Raw genomic sequence first — 16,998 nt, 5'->3', positions numbered from 1 at the left:
AAGCCTAAAACACAAGTAACCCCAAGTCTGTTTTCAGTGCGGAATCTCAGACATTCTACCGACCGGTACAACATACAGATATGGGCCTTGGGTGTCCAAGCCACCAAGGAAAACAGGGAACCCCATGCATTTCCGAAAACAGGACACCGGTGGGAATCCGCTGAGGTATGATTTGCGCACATCGCCCAAGAATTTATAACCCAGACACCCCGGCAAATTCTGAATTGTGGGGAAAAAAACACATTTTCTGCACATTTCGCTCGGCGCACCCCTCGAAACACGCCCCCAACAACACATAGCCTACCGTCCCGCATTCCCACAGGTGTCCCGATGAAAACAGAACATCACATGTGTGGGTGCACCTACCTGGCTGCCAAGTGGAAAGCCTAAAACACAAGTAACCCCAAGTCTGTCTTCAGAACGGAATCTCAGACATTCTGCCGACCGGGACAACATACATACATGGGCCTCGGGTGTCCAAGCCACCAAGGAAAATAGGGAAACCGATGCATTTCCGAAAAGAGGACACCCTTGGGAATCCGCAGAGGTCTGATTTGCGCACATCGCCCCAGAATTTATTACCCAGACACCCCTGCAAAGTCCGAAATGTGGGGGAAAAATGCATTTTCCGCACATTTCGCTGGGCGCACCCATCGAAACACGCCCCCAACAACACATGGCCTACCGTCCCGCATTCCCACAGGTGTCCCGATGAAAATGGTACCTCACATGTGTGGGTGCACCTACCTGGCTGCCAAGAGGAAAGCCTAAAGCACAAGTAACCCCAAGTCTGTTTTCAGAGCTGAATCTCAGACATTCTGCCGACCCGCATAACATACAGATATGGGACTCGGGTGTCCAAGCCACCAAGGAAAATAGGGAACCCCATGCATTTCTGAAAAGAGGACACCGGTGGGAATCCACAGAGGTATGATTTGCACACATTGCCCCAGAATTTATTACCTAGACACCCCCTCAAAATCCGAAATATTGGGAAATAAATGCATTTTCCGCACATTTCGCTCGGCGCACCCATCAAAACACGCCCCCAACAACACATGGCCTACCGTCCCGCGTTCCCACAGGTGTCCCGATAAAAACGGTACCTCACATGTGTGGGTGCACCTACCTGGCTGCCAAGGGGAAAGCCTAAAACTCAAGTAACCCCAAGTCTGTTTTCAGAGCGGAATCTCAGACATTCTGCCGACTGGCACAGCATTCAGATATGGCCCTCGGGTGTCCAAGCCACCAAGGAAAACATGGAACCCCATGCATTTCCCAAAAGAGGACACCCGTGGGAATCCACAGAGGTATGGTTTGCACACATCGCCCCAGAATGTATTACCCAGACACCCTTGCAAAGTCCAAAATGTGGGGGAAAAAATGCATTTTCCGCAAATTTCACTCAGCGCACCCATCGAAACACGCCCCCAACAACACATGGCCTACCGTCCAGCATTCCCACAGGTGTCCCGATGAAACCGGTACCTCACATGTGTGGGTGCACCTACCTGGCTGCCAAACGGAAAGCCTAAAACACAAGTAACCCCAAGTCTGTTTTCAGAGCGGAATCTCAGACATTCTGCCGACCGGCACAACATACAGATATGGGCCTTGAGTGTCCAAGCCACCAAGGAAAATAGGGAACCCCATGCATTTCCAAAAAGAGGACACCCGTGGGAGTCCGCAGAGGTATTATTTGCGCACATCGCCCCAGAATTTATTACCCAGACACCCCCGCAAATTCCGAAATGTGGGGAAAAAAATGCATTTTACACACATTTCGCTCGGTGCACCCATCGAAACACGCCCCCAACAACACATGTTCTACCATACCGCATTCCCACAGGTGTCCCAATGAAACTGGTACCTCACATGTGTGGGTGCAACTACCTGGCTGCCAAGGGGAAAGCCTAAAACACAAGTAACCCCAAGTCTGTTTTCAGAGCGGAATCTCAGACATTCTACCGACCGGCACAGCATACAGATATGGGCCTCAGGTGTCCAAGCCACCAAGGAAAACAGGGAACCCCATGCATTTCCGAAAAGAGGACACCGTTGGGAATCCACAGAGGTATGATTTGCGCACATCGCCCCAGAATTTATTACCCAGACACCCCCGCAAATTCTGAATTGTGGGGAAAAAAACGCATTTTCCGTACATTTCGCTCGGCGCCCCCATAGGAACACGCCCCCAACAACACATGGCCTACCGTCCCGCATTCCCACAGGTGTCCTGATGAAAACGGAACATCACATGTGTGGTTGGACCTACCTGGCTCCAAGTGGAAAGCCTAAAACACAAGTGTGATGCCGGAAATGCATCTGAGGGACAGGGCCTCTGAATCCTTGTCCTTTTTCTGTTTTTACCGTGTGTTCTGTCATGTTTTCTGCCCAGGAGTCCATTTGGGACTCCTGGCAGTGCAGCTCTCTCTTTTGGTTTGGTGAACAGACCCATGGGATACCCTTATGGCACCCATGGGTAGGGGTACAACCCTGTGCCCCTAGTGTATGTTTTTTGGCACCTGTGGGTGGCCCACAGAGCAGGGTATGGGCTGGTGGCAGCTCCATGCTGAATTAGACAGGTGCTCTGGGCGTCCTCCATTTTGGGATACCCAGGCCCTGCCATTGGGATCAGTTGATTCCTGATAGAAAACAAGATGGCCCCTGTGGCCTCTTGCTTTCTATTGCCTGTTGTCTTGTTTTTCCCAAAGTCCTGGGAAGCCCTGACTCTGTCCCTTCCCCCTGACTGGCTGTTGGGTGGAAGTTCCATATATGGTGTTGTTGTGAAGGCCCAGCTAGACTGACTGGAGCCTTCCCAGTGACTGTATGTTGTGGGTACCTCCTGTGGGTGGGACCTGGGTGAATGGAGTGTGTGACCAATACACACTCCTTGTTGTGGTTGTCTGGTTTCTGGCATGAGAGACAAAGACTGAGACAGCCCTGCCCGAAACTGGCCTGAATGCAGTGTGTAGTGTTGAATGGCTGGGTACTTGTCCCAATCCACATTCCTTGTTGTGAGTGTCTGAAAGGGAGGAGTGTGGCCTGAATGCACTGTGTGCCTGATTGGCTGACTGACTGCATGAATGCCCTGCTGTGTGATTGGCTGTTGTGTGTGTGCCAGCAGTGTGGATGAGAGACAGAATAGTATATCTGGGGACCTCTCACCACTGGAAATTGTTCAGAAGCATTCAGAAGCTGAGTCTCCACTCAAGAGTAACTGGATTTGCTGATCCTCGACGTCCAGCTGGAAGAAGAAGACTTGCTGTGGCATTTGCTTCGACGGAACTGAAGGTTGTCGAAATCGTCGAGGACTGACCCGAGAGAGGACCTGGCTAGGCGCCCTCTTCCCGTGCTCCGAGGGACCATCGAGCACCGCTGAATCTTCACCGAAGCGCCCTGGAAGTCAGACCCTCGAAAGGCTGCCGACCCGAGACGGGACCGCCGAGGAGATCGAAGTGAAGCACCCGGACATCGACGCTGTCGAAGTCCATTGCCGTCGACCAGGGTTCGCAGGTCTGTGTAACCGCTGGAGGCCCGTCGAAGTTGTGTTGCCCCGCCGTGGGAACCACTTGACGCCGTGCCGCCGACGACCGGAGCCGTCTGCTCCTTGCCGAAGAACATTTGCCTTGAAGGACTCCCTCGTCCGCATCGTCGGCCGCTTTGTCCCGCCGGAGAAAGTCGAGGACGACCAACGCGCCGAGGAGAATCCGCCGGTGGGTTTCCCGCCACCTCACGACCCCAAAGACTCGAGCGACTCGACGCCCTTGCTGGGCCACCGTCACCCACAATCTTTGCGGTCCAGAACTAGTGTCGCCGAGGTGCCCCGCACGCCTCTTCCTCGCAGGACGCCGACGTCTCGACGCCGACGAGCACCGCTCGGATCGAAGCCTGCCGCCTCATCGACGCCGTTCTACCTTGTTTGTTGTCGGACGTTCGACGCCCCGTGTCTCCCGCTTGAAAGGGAAGGCATTCAAGAAGGGCCGTCGATTCCCCGACACCGAACACCGAGTTTCTCGACGCCTCTCGACGATCCGTGACTCCTGCTTTAAAGGGGGTCATTCAAGAGGGATCTGTCGACGCCTCTTCGAAGAACTCGACTCCACCAGGTACATTGGGGGGGTAAAAACATTATAGGAGAGAAATAGACTATTGAACAATATATGGACTGGGCTGGTGTTATATCTCTTTATTTTACAGGTTGCCCAGGTGGGGGGATCTCCACACAGAACTGTGTCCAGTGGTAGGGGCCAGTATTCTGCCTATTGTTTCAACCCTCTGTTATCTCTCCCCTCTCTATTGCTGGTTTCCTTCTTATTGATCTGTGTGCCATTTTAACAGTATTGTGAATGCACTTTAATGAGGTCTAATATTAGTGGTACCACTTTAGAATTGTAGATATTTACCATTGCTGATTTTCCTGAGCACAAAGTGCGTTATTGTGATAAGTGTACATAACCCTTGAATATTAATTATATAAAGACTGTGTTTTCAGTAATACAGTGTGTGGACATTCCTTTGTGGGGGCTTGGGGGATACACTGTACTTAAGAACCAGCCTGCATCACCTCCTGAGAAGCTAGGCCTTGATTGCTCGTCCATAGCTACCGTAATCGAGAATCTTGGCTGGGGTCTTCTGTGCCTCTCCTCTACCATATAGAGAGCGGAAGTACAGACCCCCCCACCGGTCTTGACAAGCTGGTGGCAGCGGTGGGATGCTTATGGTTTTAAGAATCAGTGTATAACCGTGCCACTTACAAAATATCCGCACTTTATTAGATTAAGGTTTGGGTGTGTTCCAAATAACTGCATTACAAGCAATGGAGTCCATTGCAAATGGTAAATTGACTCGGATGAGCTTAGAGGCTCTCCAGAGTGCTTGTGAAGCCAGGGAGTTAGACTTTGTGGATAAGTCTAGGGCTGAGCTGATAGCTGCCCTGGTGGATTACCAGACTGATGGTGAAACTCTTGAGGAAGGGGGGGATGCAACCAGTGAGGACTCTGCCCCTGGGGTTGTCGCTGAATCTGTTTCTGGGAATGCCACCATTCCTGCTGCCTCTGTTCCAAACCCCAGCAATTCCATGGAACTTGAGTTATTAAGGATGAAGTTAGCCTTTGAATATCGCAAGTTGGAAATAGAAGCTGAGCTTAAGAAAGAGGAGCTGGCACAGCAAGTGGAACTCAAGAATAGGGATCTTGCGCTCAAAGACAAGGACACTGAATGTCAGAGAATCCAGCTAGAGAGAGCTAGAGTGGAGACTTCAGCTAGACCAATTGAGAGTGGCAGGTCCCCAGCCACCAAGTTTATGAAAGATTTGGTTGGTGTGTTTGTGGAGGGTTCAGATATCCTCCAATGGATTGAAGCGTTTGAAATGGCTTGTGCAATTCATGATGTAGATAAAAGAGATTGGGCTAAGTGTTTGTTAAGCAGAGTGCCTCAAACCGGGTATGACTGTATTCTGAAGCTGAGTGTGGAAGAAAGGGGTCAGTACGAGTGTATGAAGTCTGCTTTGATTGCCAAGTTTGGCAAGACACCTACCCAATACCTTAAAAGGTTCAGGGATTTTAAGAAAAGAGAGAATGTGTCTTGGGTTGACTGGGTGAGTACTGCGCACATGAACATGATGGGGTAGATTGACGGTTACAAGGTGAAAACTTTTGTTGAGTTGTCCCACCTCTTGTTTTTTGAGCATTTTTCTGAAGCCTGTTCACCAGAGCTGCGTCAGTATGTGGCTGACCAGAACATTTTGGACCCCTTTAAGCTGGCTAGGTTGGCTGACAAGTGGGTCTCCCATCGGGTGTCCCCTAAGGACCCCAGTGGGAAGGACAAGGACAAAGAAAAGGGGGCCTCTCAGAAAGCTGAGGAGTCCCAAAAGCAGTCACAGTCGGGTAAACCAAAACCTTCCTCTCCTAAGACCCAAAAATCTAGTGGGGATAAGTCCTCTGTGGGTGGGAATAAGAGTAGTGGTCCACCTGCTGCAAAGCAGGTTCCCAGTGGTTCCAGTACCGTACCCCGCACTCCTGGCACTTGTTGGGACTGTGGGGCTCTGGATCACAAAAGGGGTGACCCCAAGTGTAAAGGTAAGGCACTTGGAGTACAGGCTGTCAGCCTGACCTACCCTTACCCCGTGTCTGAGGTGGAGGCCACTGTCCTCCCCTCCTCTACCGGAATCACCTTTGGTGCTCCGGTAGAGATTTCCTTAGTGTCCCTTGGGGCCTGGGACCAGTACGCAGAAGTACTGGCAACTATCCCACAGAACACCCGTAGGTTTTTGAGAAGTGTCCTCTTGAATGGCCAGCCTTCTACTGGTTTGAGAGACACTGGGGCAAGCATGACAGTGGTGGACAGGACCCTGCGCAAGCCAGAGGACTATGAAGGTGCTCCTCTGCAAACCACCAGATTAGCTGGTGGGCCTCCCAAATTATCACCTGTAGCCTTAGTCACACTCATGATTGGAGACAAGACAGCAAAGCTTCCTGTCCTGGTTCAGGACAATGTCCCTGCTAACATTCTGTTAGGTAATGATCTAGTGGAGTTGGGGTTGATCTCGGATGGTCTTCCCCTGACTGCTGCTGCGGTCACTAGGTCACAGGTGACACCGGGTCTGGCTGTGAGTCAGGTACCCGAGCCAAAGGCGAGGCCTAAGGCAAGAAGAAGGAAGACCAAGAAGGCCACCTCTGTGGAGGGAACACCTTCTCTTCCTGCTGTTCCGACAGCACCCATTGGGATCCATGCTCCGGACGGGCTGGGTCCAGTGGAAAACCCAAACTCAACTCCTGTGGGAGAAGAGACAGAAGACTCTCCTGTAGGAGAGGTTCTCAACCCGGAGGATCATCCCGACCTTCAATGCTTGTTAGCTGAAGGGGGACCCTCCCGGGCAGACTTCTGTAAGGGACAGAGAGAGTGCCACTCTCTCGAGGGTCTGAGGAAACAGGCCCTGTCCCAGGCACAAGGTGAAGTGCCTAGGACATTCAAGATTTATTGGGAGGGTGAGCTCCTTGTTAGTGAGCCCACTAAGCCTGAACCTGGTGCCCGCAAGAGGTTGGTGGTACCCCAGGTTTACAGGCCCTTCCTACTGCAGTTGGCGCATGAGGTGCCCTTGGCTGGTCATCTTGGGACCAAGAAGACTAAGCAGAGGCTCTCTGCCCATTTCTACTGGCCACGGATGGGAGTAGAGGTGGAGTCCCACTGCAGGACCTGCCCAACTTGTCAGTTGTCTGGCAAGACTGGAGGCAGGGTCATTGCCCCACTGCAGCCATTACCAGTGGTTGGCACACCATTTGAGAGGGTGGGCATCGACATCGTCGGTCCCCTTGACCCTCCCACTTCAGGTGGACATCGGTTCATCCTGGTCTTGGTAGATCATGCCACCAGGTACCCTGAGGCAATACCCCTTCGGACTGTTACTGCCAAGGTGGTTGCCAGGGCTCTCCTGGGCATTTTCACCCGTGTTGGATTCCCCAAGGAGGTTGTCTCTGACAGAGGATCCAACTTCATGTCTAGTTACATGAAAACCATGTGGAAAGAGTGCGGGGTAACCTACAAGTTCTCCACCTCTTACCACCCCCAGACCAATGGTCTGGTTGAGAGATTTAACAAAACTCTCAAGGGCATGCTAGGTGCTTTGGAAGAGCCCCTAAGGAGGAAATGGGATCTCCTCCTGCCATGCCTGCTGTTTGCTTACAGAGAGGTACCTCAAGAGGGTGTTGGTTTCAGCCACTTTGAGTTACTCTTTGGACATCCCGTGAGGGGGCCCCTCGCCTTGATCCGAGAAGGCTTGGAAGCCACCCCTCCAGGTCCCGCCAAGCAAGTGGGGGACTATGTGTTAGGCCTCAGGCGGAGGATGACACAATTGATGGGTCAGGCAACAGCAAATCTCAAGGCCAGCCAGGAATTGAATAAGTACTGGCATGACCTGAAAGCTTCGCAAGTGGATTGGACTCCGGGACAGGAAATCCTTGTGATGGAGCCTACCAAGCCTAGAGCTTTGGCAGACAAGTGGACTGGACCCTTCAGGATCATCTCCAAGATGGGCGAAGTCAATTATCTGGTTGACATGGGAGCCTCTGGGGTAGCCCCCCAGGTATTCCATGTCAACAGGCTCAAGCCTTTCCACAGGCGAGCAGAGGTCTCATGTCTCTTGCTAGCTTCAGGGCAAGAGGAGGATGAGAGTGTGATGCTGGAAATGTATCAGAGGGACAGGGCCTCTGAATCCTTGTCCTCTTCTGCCTTTTATCGTGTGTTCTGTTATGTTTTCTGCCCAGGAATCCATTTGGGACTCCTGGCAGTGCAGCTCTCTCTTTTGGTTTGGTGAACAGACCCCTGGGATACCCTTATGGCACCCATGGGTGGGGGGGTACAACCCTGTGCCCCTAGGGTATGTTTTTGGGCACCTGTGGGTGGCCCACAGAGCAGGGTATGGGCTGGTGGCAGCTCCATGCTGAATTGGACAGGTGCTCTGGGTGTCCTCCATTTTGGGATACCCAGGCCCTGCCATTGGGATCAGTTGATTCCTGATAGAAACAAGATGGCCCCTGTGGCCTCTTGCTTTCTATTGCCTGTTGTCTTGTTTTCCCAAAGTCCTGGGATGCCCTGACTCTGTCCCTTCCCCCTGACTGGCTGTTGGGTGGAAGTTCCATATATGGTGTTGTTGTGAAGGCCCAGCTAGACTGACTGGAGCCTTCCCAGTGACTGTATGTTGTGGGTACCTCCTGTGGGTGGGACCTGGGTGAATGGAGTGTGTGACCAATATACACTCCTTGTTGTGGTTGTCTGGTTTCTGGCATGAGAGACAAAGACTGAGACAGCCCTGCCCGAAACTGGCCTGAATGCAGTGTGTAGTGTTGAATGGCTGGGTACTTGTCCCAATCCACATTCCTTGTTGTGAGTGTCTGAAAGGGAGGAGTGTGGCCTGAATGCACTGTGTGCCTGATTGGCTGACTGACTGCATGAATGCCCTTCTGTGTGATTGGCTGCTGTGTGTGTGCCAGCAGTGTGGATGAGAGACAGAATAGTATATCTGGGGACCTCTCACCACTGGAAATTGTTCAGAAGCATTCAGAAGCTGAGTCTCCACTCAAGAGTAACTGGATTTGCTGATCCTCGACGTCCAGCTGGAAGAAGAAGACTTGCTGTGGCATTTGCTTCGACGGAACTGAAGGTTGTCGAAATCGTCGAGGACTGACCCGAGAGAGGACCTGGCTAGGCGCCCTCTTCCCGTGCTCCGAGGGACCATCGAGCACCGCTGAATCTTCGCCGAAGCGCCCTGGAAGTCAGACCCTCGAAAGGCTGCCGACCCGAGACGGGACCGCCGAGGAGATCGAAGTGAAGCACCCGGACATCGACGCTGTCGAAGTCCATTGCCGTCGACCAGGGTTCGCAGGTCTGTGTAACCGCTGGAGGCCCGTCGAAGTTGTGTTGCCCAGCCGTGGGAACCACTTGACGCCGTGCCGCCGACGATCGGAGCCGTCCGCTCCATTGCCTAAGAACATTCAATCGAAGGACTCTCTCGACCGCATCGTCGACCGCTTATCCTGCCGGAGAAAGTCGAGGACGACCAACGCGCCGAGGAGAAACCTGCCGGTGGGTTTCCCGCCACCCGACGACCCCAAAGACTCGGACGACTCGACGCCCTTGCTGGGCTCCCGTCTCTACAATCTTTGCGGTCCAGAACTATTGTCATCGAGGTGCCCCGCACACCTCCGCCTTGCAGGACGCCGACGCCCCGACGCCGACGAGCACCGCTCGGACGGAGCTGCCGCCTCTTCGACAACGTTCGGCCTCGTTCGTCGACGGACGTTCGACGCCCCGTGCCTCCCGCCTGAAAAGGAAGGCATTCAAGAAGGGCCGTCGATTCCCCGTCGCCGAACAGCGAGTCCCTCGACGCTTGTCGACGCCTTTTCGAGGAACTCGACTCCACCAGGTACATTGGGGGGGTAAAAACATTATAGGAGAAAAATAGACTATTGAACAATATCTGGACTGGGCTGGGGTTATATCTCTTTATTTTGCAGGTTGCCCAGGTGGGGGGATCTCCACACAGAACTGTGTCCAGTAGCAAGGGCCAGTATTCTGCCTATTGTTTCAACCCTCTGTTATCTCTCCTCTCTCTATTGCTGGTTTCCTTCTTATTGATCTGTGTGCCATTTCTACAGTATTGTGAATGCACTTTAATGAGGTCTAATATTAGTGGTACCACTTTAGAATTGTAGATATTTACCATTGCTGATTTTCCTGAGCACAAAGTGCGTTATTGTGATAAGTGTACATAACCCTTGAATATTAATTATATAAAGACTGTGTTTTCAGTAATACAGTGTGTGGACATTCCTTTGTGGGGGCTTGGGGATACACTGTACTTAAGAACCAGCCTGCATCACCTCCTGAGAAGCTAGGCCTTGATTGCTCGTCCATCGCTACCGTATTAGAGAATCTTGGCTGGGGTCCTCTGTGCCTCCCCTCTACCATATAGAGAGCAGAAGTACAGACCCCCCCACCGGTCTTCTTTACAAAGCTGGTGGCAGCGGTGGGATGCTTATGGTTTTAAGACTCAGTGTATAACCGTGCCACTTACAAAATATCCGCACTTTTATTAGATTAAGGTTTGGGTGTGTACCAAATAACTGCATTACAAGCAATGGAGGCCATTGCAAATGGTAAATTGACTCGGATGAGCTTAGAGGCTCTCCAGAGTGCTTGTGAAGCCAGGGAGTTAGACTTTGTGGATAAGTCTAGGGCTGAGCTGATAGCTGCCCTGGTGGATTACCAGACTGATGGTGAAACTCTTGAGGAAGGGGGGGATGCAACCAGTGAGGACTCTGCCCCTGGGGTTGTCGCTGAATCTGTTTCTGGGAATGCCACCATTCCTGCTGCCTCTGTTCCAAACCCCAGCAATTCCATGGAACTTGAGTTATTGAGGATGAAGTTAGCCTTTGAATATCGCAAGTTGGAAATAGAAGCTGAGCTTAAGAAAGAGGAGCTGGCACAGCAAGTGGAACTCAAGAATAGGGATCTTGAACTCAGAAATAAGGACCTTGAACTCAAAAGCCAGGACACTGAATGTCAGAGAATCCAGCTAGAGAAAGCCAGAGTGGAGACTTCAGCTAGATCCAGTGAGAGTGTCAGGTCCCCAGCCACCAAGTTTATGAAAGATTTGGTTGGTGTGTTTGTGGAGGGTTCAGATATCCTCCAATGGATTGAAGCGTTTGAAATGGCTTGTGCAATTCATGATGTAGATAAAAGAGATTGGGCTAAGTGTTTGTTAAGCAGAGTGCCTCAAACTGGATATGACTGTATTCTGAAGCTGAGTGTGGAAGAAAGGGGTCAGTATGAGTGTATGAAGTCTGCTTTGATTGCCAAGTTTGGCAAGACACCTGCCCAATACCTTAAAAGGTTCAGGGAATTTAAGAAAAGAGAGAATGTGTCTTGGGTTGACTGGGTGAGTACTGCGCACATGAACATGATGGGGTGGATTGATGGATACAAGGTGAAAACTTTTGTTGAGTTGTCCCACCTCTTGTTTTTTGAGCATTTTTCTGAAGCCTGTTCACCAGAGCTGCGTCAGTATGTGGCTGACCAGAACATTTTGGACCCCTTTAAGCTGGCTAGGTTGGCTGACAAGTGGGTCTCCCACCGGGTGTCCCCTAAGGACTCCAGTGGGAAGGACAAGGACAAAGAAAAGGGGGCCTCTCAGAAAGCTGAGGAGTCCCAAAAGCAGTCACAGTCGGGTAAACCAAAACCTTCCTCTCCTAAGACCCAAAAATCTAGTGGGGATAAGTCCTCTGTGGGTGGGAATAAGAGTAGTGGTCCACCTGCTGCAAAGCAGGCTCCCAGTGGTTCCAGTACCGTACCCCGCACTCCTGGCACTTGTTGGGATTGTGGGGCTCTGGATCACAAAAGGGGTGACCCCAAGTGTAAAGGTAAGGCACTTGGAGTACAGGCTGTCAGCCTGACCTACCCTTACCCCGTGTCTGAGGTGGAGGCCACTGTCCTCCCCTCCTCTACAGGAATCACATTCGGTGCTCCAGTAGAGATTTCCTTAGTGTCCCTTGGGGCCTGGGACCAGTACGCAGAAGTACTGGCGACTATCCCGCAGAACACCCGTAGGTTTTTGAGAAGTGTCCTCTTGAATGGCCAGCCTTCTACTGGTTTGAGAGACACTGGGGCAAGCATGACAGTGGTGGACAGGACCCTGCTCAAGCCAGAGGACTATGTAGGTGCTCCTCTGAGAACCACCAGGTTAGCTGGTGGGCCTCCCAAATTATCGCCTGTAACCCTAGTCACACTCATGATTGGAGACAAGACAGCAAAGCTTCCTGTCCTGGTTCAGGACAATGTCCCTGCTAACATTCTGTTAGGAAACGATCTAGTAGAGTTGGGGTTGATCTCGGATGGTCTTCCCATGACTGCTGCTGCAGTCACTAGGTCACAGGTGACACCGGGTCTGGCTGTGAGTCAGGTATCCGAGCCAAAGGCGAGGCCTAAGGCAAGAAGAAGGAAGACCAAGAAGGCCACCTCTGTGGAGGGAACACCTTCTCTTCCTGCTGTTCCGACAGCACCCAATGGGATCCATGCTCCGGACGGGCTGGGTCCAGCGGAAAACCCAAACTCAACTCCTGTGGGAGAAGAGACAGAAGACTCTCCTGTGGGAGAGGTTCTCAACCCGGAGGATCATCCCGACCTTCAATGCTTGTTAGCTGAAGGGGGACCCTCCCGGGCAGACTTCTGTAAGGGACAGAGAGAGTGCCACTCTCTCGAGGGCCTGAGGAAACAGGCCCTGTCCCAGGCACAAGGTGAAGTGCCTAGGACATTCAAGATTTATTGGGAGGGTGAGCTCCTTGTTAGTGAGCCCACTAAGCCCGAACCTGGTGCCCGCAAGAGGTTGGTGGTACCCCAGGTTTACAGGCCCTTCCTACTGCAGTTGGCGCATGAGGTGCCCTTGGCTGGTCATCTTGGGACCAAGAAGACTAAGCAGAGGCTCTCTGCCCATTTCTACTGGCCACGGATGGGAGTAGAGGTGGAGTCCCACTGCAGGACCTGCCCAACTTGTCAGTTGTCTGGCAAGACTGGAGGCAGGGTCATTGCCCCACTGCAGCCATTACCAGTGGTTGGCACACCATTTGAGAGGGTGGGCATCGACATCGTCGGTCCCCTTGACCCTCCCACTTCAGGTGGACATCGGTTCATCCTGGTCTTGGTAGATCATGCCACCAGGTACCCTGAGGCAATACCCCTTCGGACTGTTACTGCCAAGGTGGTTGCCAGGGCTCTCCTGGGCATTTTCACCCGTGTTGGATTCCCCAAGGAGGTTGTCTCTGACCGAGGATCCAACTTCATGTCTAGTTACATGAAAACCATGTGGAAAGAGTGCGGGGTAACCTACAAGTTCTCCACCTCTTACCACCCCCAGACCAATGGTCTGGTTGAGAGATTTAACAAAACTCTCAAGGGCATGCTAGGTGCTTTGGAAGAGCCCCTAAGGAGGAAATGGGATCTCCTCCTGCCATGCCTGCTGTTTGCTTACAGAGAGGTACCTCAAGAGGGTGTTGGTTTCAGCCCCTTTGAGTTACTCTTTGGACATCCCGTGAGGGGGCCCCTCGCCTTGATCCGAGAAGGCTTGGAAGCCACCCCTCCAGGTCCCGCCAAGCAAGTGGGGGACTATGTGTTAGGCCTCAGGCGGAGGATGACACAAATGATGGGTCAGGCAACAGCAAATCTCAAGGCCAGCCAGGAATTGAATAAGTACTGGCATGACCTGAAAGCTTCGCAAGTGGATTGGACTCCGGGACAGGAAATCCTTGTGATGGAGCCTACCAAGCCTAGAGCTTTGGCAGACAAGTGGACTGGACCCTTCAGGATCATCTCCAAGATGGGCGAAGTCAATTATCTGGTGGACATGGGAGCCTCTGGGGTAGCCCCCCAGGTATTCCATGTCAACAGGCTCAAGCCTTTCCACAGGCGAGCAGAAGTCTCATGTCTCTTGCTAGCTTCAGGGCAAGAAGAGGATGAGAGTGAGCCCCTTCCTGATTTGCTGCATAGCAACCCTCAGGATGGCTCAGTGGAGGGAGTACAACTCTCTCCCGATTTGACAACAGAGCAGCAGAGGGCCTGCCGGGCTTTGCTCCAGCAGTATGCCCCTCTGTTTTCACTGACACCGGGCCTTACACCGTGGTGTAAGCACGAAATTGACACTGGTGACAGTGTGCCTGTCAAAAGCAGGAGCTATCGTATGTCAGATACCGTCAAAAACCACATCCAGGCTGAGGTCGCCAAGATGTTGGATCTGGGTGTTATTGAACCCTCCACCAGTCCCTGGTCCAGTCCTGTGGTCCTTGTCCCCAAGGCAAGTTCCCCGGCGGGTACCAAGGATTGGAGGTTCTGTGTGGACTACCGAGGAGTCAATGCCGTCACCAAAACTGACGCGCACCCATTGCCCAGGGCTGATGAGCTCGTGGACACTATAGGTGCTGCCAAATTTGTGAGCACCTTTGACCTTACCTCAGGCTATTGGCAAATAGCTCTGACGGACCATGCCAAGGAAAAGACGGCATTCTCCACACCTGAGGGACTCTACCAGTTTAGGGTCATGCCCTTTGGGTTGAAGAATGCCCCTGCCACCTTCCAGAGATTGGTCAACCATGCGCTCAGTGGGCTGGAAGCCTTTTGTGTGGCTTACTTAGACGACATTGCCGTCTACAGTTCCACCTGGGAAGAGCATTTGACACATCTGGATAAGGTGTTGCAGGCCTTGAAAAGGGCTAACCTCACTATCAAGGCCACCAAGTGCCAGATAGCTCAGGGGAAAGTTACCTATCTTGGTCATGAGGTAGGAGGGGGTCAAATCCAACCTCTCTCCAGTAAAGTACAGGACGTACAGAACTGGGAGACTCCCACTACTCAAACCCAGGTGAGAGCCTTTTTGGGCCTCACTGGGTACTATCGCAATTTCATGGCAGACTATGGAACCATAGCTGCACCCCTGACAGCTCTAACTTCACCCAAACAGCCTAGGAAGGTTAATTGGACTGAAGACTGTCAGAGGGCCTTTGATGGCTTGAAAGAAAGTCTGTGTAGGGCACCTGTGTTGAGTGCGCCTGACTACAGCCGACCCTTTATCGTCCAGACGGATGCCTGCGACACCGGAATTGGAGCTGTCTTGTCCCAGTTAGATGACAGAGGGAGAGAACATCCTATCATATTCATCAGTAGACAACTCAAGGGTAGAGAACTTAGGTGGGCTACTGTTGAAAAGGAATGTTTTAGTATAGTTTGGAGCCTTAGGCGTTTTAGGCCCTACCTTACGGGGTCCACCTTCAAGGTCCAAACAGATCATAAGCCCCTGAAGTGGCTTATGCAGATGAAGGGTGAGAATCCGAAATTGCTCAGGTGGTCGATTAGCCTACAAGGGCTAGACTTCACCATAGAGCACAGACCAGGGAAGAGTCACGATAATGCAGATGGCCTTTCCAGAAGGTATGTTGACCGTCTGGATGAGGGTGTCTATCCCGTGGGAGATTAGGCACCCTCCACCTCAGTCTGGGGGGGGCGACTGTGATGCTGGAAATGTATCAGAGGGACAGGGCCTCTGAATCCTTGTCCTCTTCTGCCTTTTATCGTGTGTTCTGTTATGTTTTCTGCCCAGGAATCCATTTGGGACTCCTGGCAGTGCAGCTCTCTCTTTTGGTTTGGTGAACAGACCCCTGGGATACCCTTATGGCACCCATGGGTGGGGGGGTACAACCCTGTGCCCCTAGGGTATGTTTTTGGGCACCTGTGGGTGGCCCACAGAGCAGGGTATGGGCTGGTGGCAGCTCCATGCTGAATTGGACAGGTGCTCTGGGTGTCCTCCATTTTGGGATACCCAGGCCCTGCCATTGGGATCAGTTGATTCCTGATAGAAACAAGATGGCCCCTGTGGCCTCTTGCTTTCTATTGCCTGTTGTCTTGTTTTCCCAAAGTCCTGGGATGCCCTGACTCTGTCCCTTCCCCCTGACTGGCTGTTGGGTGGAAGTTCCATATATGGTGTTGTTGTGAAGGCCCAGCTAGACTGACTGGAGCCTTCCCAGTGACTGTATGTTGTGGGTACCTCCTGTGGGTGGGACCTGGGTGAATGGAGTGTGTGACCAATATACACTCCTTGTTGTGGTTGTCTGGTTTCTGGCATGAGAGACAAAGACTGAGACAGCCCTGCCCGAAACTGGCCTGAATGCAGTGTGTAGTGTTGAATGGCTGGGTACTTGTCCCAATCCACATTCCTTGTTGTGAGTGTCTGAAAGGGAGGAGTGTGGCCTGAATGCACTGTGTGCCTGATTGGCTGACTGACTGCATGAATGCCCTTCTGTGTGATTGGCTGCTGTGTGTGTGCCAGCAGTGTGGATGAGAGACAGAATAGTATATCTGGGGACCTCTCACCACTGGAAATTGTTCAGAAGCATTCAGAAGCTGAGTCTCCACTCAAGAGTAACTGGATTTGCTGATCCTCGACGTCCAGCTGGAAGAAGAAGACTTGCTGTGGCATTTGCTTCGACGGAACTGAAGGTTGTCGAAATCGTCGAGGACTGACCCGAGAGAGGACCTGGCTAGGCGCCCTCTTCCCGTGCTCCGAGGGACCATCGAGCACCGCTGAATCTTCGCCGAAGCGCCCTGGAAGTCAGACCCTCGAAAGGCTGCCGACCCGAGACGGGACCGCCGAGGAGATCGAAGTGAAGCACCCGGACATCGACGCTGTCGAAGTCCATTGCCGTCGACCAGGGTTCGCAGGTCTGTGTAACCGCTGGAGGCCCGTCGAAGTTGTGTTGCCCAGCCGTGGGAACCACTTGACGCCGTGCCGCCGACGATCGGAGCCGTCCGCTCCATTGCCTAAGAACATTCAATCGAAGGACTCTCTCGACCGCATCGTCGACCGCTTATCCTGCCGGAGAAAGTCGAGGACGACCAACGCGCCGAGGAGAAACCTGCCGGTGGGTTTCCCGCCACCCGACGACCCCAAAGACTCGGACG

This window comes from Ambystoma mexicanum, chromosome 12, assembly GCF_040938575.1.
Source record: "Ambystoma mexicanum isolate Mex_15411 chromosome 12, UKY_AmexF1_1, whole genome shotgun sequence".
Lineage (NCBI taxonomy): Eukaryota > Metazoa > Chordata > Amphibia > Caudata > Ambystomatidae > Ambystoma > Ambystoma mexicanum.
This window is presented reverse-complemented; position numbering follows the sequence as displayed.